The following is a 7,127-nucleotide window of genomic DNA, read 5'->3' as shown; positions in this document are numbered from 1 at the left end:
AAAAAAAAAAAAAAAAAAAAAAAAAAAAAAAAAAAAAAAAAAAAAAAAAAAAAAGAACTTATGGAACTGAAAGATTCACTCAACAAAATGAAAAACACAACTGAGAGCTTAAGCAGCAGGTTAGAACAAGCAGAACAAAGAATTTCTGATCTTGAAGAGTCTTTCAAAACAACTCAGGCAAGCAAAAAAAAAAAAAAAGAGAGAGAAAGAGAGAGAGAGAAAAGAATTTTTAAAAGTGAAGAAAATCTAAGAGAGCTAGCAGACAACCTTAAGCTCACAGACATTCAAATCATGGGTGATTCAGAAAGGAAGGAGAAAGGAAAATGCATGGAAAACCCGTTCAATGAAATAATAACCAAAAACTTCCCAAGTTTAGGGAGAGACATGGACCTTCAGATCCAGGAGGCTCAAAGATCACCAAACAGATTCAACCCAAAAATGTTCCTCTCAAAGACATATTGTAGCCAAACTGGCAAAGTTCAAAGACAAAGAGAGAATCTTAAAAGAAACAAGGGAATAGCTTGAAGTCACCAATAAGGGAGCACCTATCAGACTAACAGCAGACTTCTCAACACTCTACAGGCCAGAAGAAAATGAGATGATATATTCAAAATACTAAAAGGAAAATTCTGCCAGCCAAGAATACTGTACCCAGCAAAGCTGTCCTTCAGAAAAGAGGGGAAAATAGCATATTGTCCAGACAAACAAAAACCGTGGGAGTTCACGACCACACAACCACCCCTACAAGTATTCATCAGGAAGCCCTGCATCCAGAATCTGAAAAACGATAATCACCACCACGAATACACTAGAAAGAACAAAACCCACTGGTAGAACAAAAATGCAAACAAGAAAGAAAAAGAAACTAAATCTTACCATCACAAAAAACATAATGACAATGTAATAATGCCCCTGCTTTCTTTCTTTCTTTCTTTTTTTTTTTTTTATAAAAGATGACTGGTAAGGGGATCTCAACCCTTGACTTGGTGTTGTCAGCACCACGCTCTCCCAAGTGAGCCACGGGCCGGCCCTTTTATTTCTGATTTTAGTAGTTTCAATCTTCCCTCTTTTTTTCTTGGTAAATCTAGATAGAGGTTTGAAAATTTGTTTATCTTTTTAAAGAATCAACTTTTGTTTTTTTGATTTTCTCTATTGTTTTTTATTCCCTATTTCATATACTTCTGTTGTAATCATTGTTATTTTGTACTTATATTTGCTTTTGGTTTAGTTTGCTCTACTTTTTCTCTTTTCTTAAAGTAGAACTTTACTGGTTGGGGATTTTCTTATTTTTAATATAGGTGTTTACAAATATAAATTTTCCTGTAAGCACTGCATGAGCCCTGCATCCCATAAATTTTGATATGTTGCATTTTGATTTTTATCTCAAAGTACTTTCTAATTTCCTTATGAATTTTCTTTTTACCCATTGTTTATTTAGGAGACTGTTGTTTAATTTCCATACATTTGAGAATTTTCTAAATTTTCTTCTGTTATTGTGGTCAGGGAACATATTTTCTATGATCTTAGTCTTTTCAATTGTATTAAGACTTATTTTGTGCCCCCCATCCCCCACCCCCGCAAGTTACTATCCTCCTCTCCTTCCCGGGTGGAATGATTGTCTTTGGTCCTGCTGGAGTTACATTTCCTCAATCTGCCCATTTTTTTTTGAAAAATAAAGTCTCCTTTTTCTTTTAATGGATCCCCTGGTCCTCTTTTGTTAACAAGAGTATGAGGTAGTAGAAAGAAAGAGCCAAAGGACTCTGTTTCTTACCGATTAGTATTTTGTGTGGTGTTAACAAATGAAGCATAGAAATGTTGAAAGAGCAGGAGCAGACAAATTGGAGTTTGCCACTTATTGACTGCATGATCTCAGGCATGCTATTTAAATTCTTTGAGCTTCTGCTTCCTTTCCTGTAACATAGGGTTAATCATACCTGTCTTACGATGTTACGAGATTTTAAAAAATAATTCATTTAAAGTGTCTGGGATGAAGTCACTTTTCAATAAATGGGAACATACCAGTCAGAACTCTGACTTGCAAATAACCTATGAGAAATAATTTCTGGTTCATTTATGCAGAAAAGGAATTTATTGGTAGGCTATCCAATAGCCACAGAGTCAACGTGAAGTTTTGAGAAGTAGGTCTGGCAATTCAGCAGGAAGTTAGATGGCCCCAGCTGAGATTTTCCAAAAGCATCCAAAGAGGACACTGCTATTGCCACCACTGGCCACTGACACGAGACACTGATGCTGCTAGTGGGATAAATTCTAAATTGTCATGGTTCCTTTGTGCCACTTTTGATTCGGGTTCTGGTGTGCACATCTGATAGGTAGAGCTTAGGTTCTGTGCTTGTGGTGGCTGCGGGGGACTAGGTCTCATACTGCAGTGGACTCCTCAAACATGGGAAGGGTGTTCCAATAGAGAACAGCCCCCAAAGTAACAAACATCTACTATAGGTAGCTGTTGTGACCATTTTTACCTTTTTATTGAGGTAAAATTGACAAATAAAAAATGTACATATTTAAGGTGTACAATATGATGACTTGATATATGTATACCTTGAGAAATTACCACAATCAAGCTAATTAACAAATCCATCATCATTTCATACTGTTACTATTTTGTGTGTGTGTGAGTAGTGAGAACACTTAAGATCTACTCTTCTAGAAAATTTCAAGGATACAGCACGTATTGTTAACTATAATCACCATGCTAAACATTAGATCCCTAGGATGTATTCATTTTATAACTGAAAGTTTGTACTTTTTACCAACATCTCACCATTCTCCCCAACCCCACCCTCCAGCCCCTGGAAGCCACCATACTATTGTCTACTTCTATGAGTTTGACTTTTTTGGATTCCACATATAAGTGAGATCAGGCAGTATTTGTCTTTCTATGTCTGGCTTATTTCAATTAGCATAATGTTCTCCAGGATTATCCATATTGTCACAAATGACAGGATTTACTTCTTTTTCTGTGGCTGAATAGTATTCCATTGTGTATATACACTACATTTTCTTTATCCATTCATCTGCCAATGGACACTTAGGTTGTTTCCATATTTTGGTTATTTTGAATAATGCTGTGATGAACATGGATGTGCAGATAAATCTTCAAGACACAGATTTCATTTTCTTTGCATATACTCGTACATCCAGAAGTGGGATGGCTGGATCACATGGTAGTTCTATTTTCAATTTTTTGAGGAACCTCTATGCTGTTTTCCATAATGGCTGTACTGATTTGCAATCCCACCAAAAGTGTACTGGGTTTCCTTTTCTCCACGTTCTTGCCAACACTTGTTATCTCTTGTCTTTTTGATGATAGCCATCCTAACAGGTGTGAGGCTACTATGACTATTATGTAGTTCTCTATAAGCCAGCTCTTTGCAAATAGTTAAATAGCAATAAAGTCCACTAGAATGGACTTCATAGCCCCTAATTTTGAAGTTTGGGAAGCCAAGAGATGACTTATAATAGGTTACAGACAGAAAGTGCAGGAGCGGTTAGGTCTAGACCTTGAGTCTCCTACTTGTCAGTCCAGTTCTCCTTACAACATTCTTTCCCATCTATAAAATGAATATTATGATAATGTTTTCTGCCTGCAACATTCATTAGATCCTCCTTGCCCAGATGATGACTCATTGTTTGGAGACATTAGCTCAAGCATCACTTGCTCAGGAGAGCCTTTCATCCCCAACTTGCCCAACTAGTCCAAATTCCTCTCAGATCATCTTGCACCTTGATAGCACTTACCATAATTGTACTTTTAAATTTCATTATGGAACTAGTTGGTTAGTGCTATGTCCCTATTAGGATGTAAACTCCATGAGGTCAGAGATTGGTTCAGGTTTAGCTCTCTGTTACTTCCCCAGCTTTTAGTACAATGCCAAGCACATAGTGGGCCTTCAGTGATTATTAGATCAACGAAGAAGTGAATGGATTAAAAGAGCTTGCAAACTACAAAGAAAATTAAGGTTCTTATTAAATTTGTTACTACTATTGTTGCAGTGGTTAGTTCTCATACTGAAGGCAAGTGTCGGGCTGCCCTGGTCAGGACACCACATTCACCAAGCCTGTTGTTTCTGACTTCTCATCTACTTTGGCTTCTTCTTCTTCTTTTTTTTTTTCTGCCTATGCCCTTCACCTGACATTCACTTGTGATCCACTCTTCTCCATTTCCTCATTCTAAGTCTGCCCAATAGGGGAAGGTTCTTACCCTCCGGAACAATACCTTCACCCTTCACCTTCATTTCTTTGGCCAACCATCCAGAAGAAAATCCACTGACAAACCAGTTCACAGGGCTAAGGTGAGGATTAAATGGAGAAATGATGTAAAGCCTCTAGCACAGGGTTTAGAATATCTGCTCAATGGATGTCAATTCTCTTACCCTCTTTTCCCTAAGGGGAGAATTGTAGCCAGCAACTGATAGCTTATTTTAATAGAAAATGTTTAGAAAAGGAACAATAGGAAAGAATCTCCTAATGGGAAACTTTCAGGCCAGGAGTTAGGGCAGTGGTTGTGTGGAGTAGAACTATTTTGGGACAGAGGACCATTTAAGGACCCCTCGAATCCTACTGTGTGGGTTTGCCTGAGGTAGTTTAGAGTGGGACTACATGAGGAATTCTGCTTGTGCAACAGCTTCTTCTACAAGACCACAGAGACCGATTAAAAATAATTTAACAGTGATTGGGACTTGTTCTGTGTCTGACACTGTGCAAAGTATGCAAGCTCTCAGTTCCTTTTCAATTTCCCTCATAAACTCCTTTTTTAGGTGTTATGCTTAGTGACCTATCCATATGCCAGAAAACTTACAAATCCATGCCTAGAGCTTGTAAGCTCTAGATCTGTGTTTCCAGTAACTTTTCTCCACTTAACTTATTATCTTCCAAAGCTGCTCTTTCTGCTGTGTTTCCTATTTCTGTATTGGTTTCACTCTCTACATCATCTAAGCTAGAAACTTTGCAGCCATTTTCAATGCTTCCTTCACTCTCACTCTCACATTCAGATCTGATAGGACTTGGTCACTGCAGCAGATCTCTTTGGTGTCTCCTCTGTCCTCTTAGTGTTCACTGTTCTTCTGCATGCTCACCCACAGCCTTCCTACTGCAAGCACCAGGAACCCTGCCTGAGAGATTCTGGCTGCTGGTACTCACTCAGCCCAACTATGGGGCAGACCAGAACTGACAGGGAGTTAAAACCCTCGGGAGCAGTCTTCAACCAATGGCTGATGGAAGTTGATAGATACATTTTGGGCAGGACAACTCTGAAGTATGCCCCATGCTGTCTCCCAGAGTTCTCCAGTGACTCCCAGCCCCACTTTCCCATCCTGGGAATATACTCTTTAATGTATCTCAAATAGTTTCCATCCCTTTCCCAACCCCTACTGGTGCTTCTGTGCATCGTTTCTCAAGTAAACTCCTTGCACTCAAATGCTTGTTTCTGGGTCTTCTTCTAGGACAACCCAACTAAAGCAGTGACCAGTTAGATATTGGGATGAAGGGAGGAGTAGAGAATGGCTTCAAAATTTGTACTGTGAATGATAGGCTGTTTGCAAGTGTCATTAATTGTATGTTTAGATGTTAAATAATTGAAGCTGAGGTGCCTGTTGGTTATGTTCAGTGGACAGTTGAAACAATGAAATTGGAGATCAAGAGAGAAGTAGAGACAGAAGATAAGGATCTGGGAGTTATCAGTGTATGTAGGTGGGTGCTAAAGCCACGAATATGGGTAAGGTGGCCAAAATGCTTATGTACAGTGGAAAAAACAGGAAGTTAAGGACAGGTTTCTATGAAACATCAACATTTAAGAGGTTAGAGGAAGAAAAGCCAAGGAAGGAGACTGAAAGGATAGAGTCTTCATTGTGGGACTTAAATGTCACCACTGTTGATCATGTAAACTTTTAGTCTATTAGCATTATGAATGTACATTTTGTTCTAAGACTTACTGAAGATGTTATACTGGGTAAAAAAGGAATTAAGATTCAGTTTAATAGGAGGGGAAAAGAAATAGGGAGAAGGGAATTACCATCGGTTAAGAGCTTACCATGTGCCAGACTCTATACATACATCATCTATTGAATACTTACAATAACCTGTGGTGTGGGAGCTAGTACCTTGCATTATCCTTAAAGAAGCTGAAGATCAGAGAAGTTAAGAAATGTTCACAGTTTCCACCTTTATTTACTAAGTAGAGGAGCAAGAATCCACCCAGGCCTGTCCAACTGTAAAACTCATGCTCTTATCACTATGTATCAACTGCACCAAAAAACTCATTGAAGTATAGACTAGCTTATTTAACATGTTCTTCTTTTTAAAACTAGAAAAGCCAGTGTTTTGAAAAGCCATGTTTTGAAATATTTTGTTTGTCTGATTTACTACATTTATAATTAATAATTCATTTCCATTAACCCATTTAAATTAATTAAGAACATTTGCAACTGCCTGTTAAAACTTCTGACTTGTTTAAGGCCACCACTGTTAAGAATCAAAATAAGTGAAAGACACTATAAAAATCTTTAAAATATGCTTATTCTTTGACCTAACAATTCCGCTTCTGGGACTTTGATAAAGAAGGTGTGTAAAGACTTAGCCAAAAGCTGCTCATAATATTGAAAAATCAGTAATGGCCTAAATATCTAATAATAAGGCATAGTTAGATAAACTAGGGTACATCCCAAAATACTAAGTAGTCATTAGAACTAATGTTGTAGGTTAGTAATAATAATATGGAAAATTGCAGATGAGATAGTTTTAAGTGAAAAAAATCAAGTTAGCAAAAGAATTATGGTCCAATTTTTGGCTGCCTTAGCTGGCATATAAACACTGCAGGTGTAGGCTATCCATTGTTGATCCCCCTCTTCTATGTTTGCATTAATTGATATGCATTGTAGCTTTTGTTCCAGCTGAGGAGAGAAGACGTGTAGTTGGTAGAAGAGGTGGTGGGGAGGATTGTGGAGAGATATGGTGAGTGCAGTGAGAAATTTATACCCTGCCTGACTTACACTAGGTTGAGTTCTTGGACGTTGTGAATGAGAGCTGGAAAGGATGAAGGTGTTTTGTTTTGCTTTTTTTCATGTGAATACTGGAATTCAGGGAAAGGGAGTAGGGCCAAAAGCCACAGA

The sequence above is a fragment of the Galeopterus variegatus genome, unplaced genomic scaffold, assembly GCF_000696425.1.
Source record: "Galeopterus variegatus unplaced genomic scaffold, G_variegatus-3.0.2 Scaffold313, whole genome shotgun sequence".
NCBI classification, from domain to species: Eukaryota; Metazoa; Chordata; class Mammalia; order Dermoptera; family Cynocephalidae; genus Galeopterus; species Galeopterus variegatus.
The sequence above is the reverse complement of the archived record's forward strand: the minus strand, read 5'-3'. Positions refer to the sequence as shown.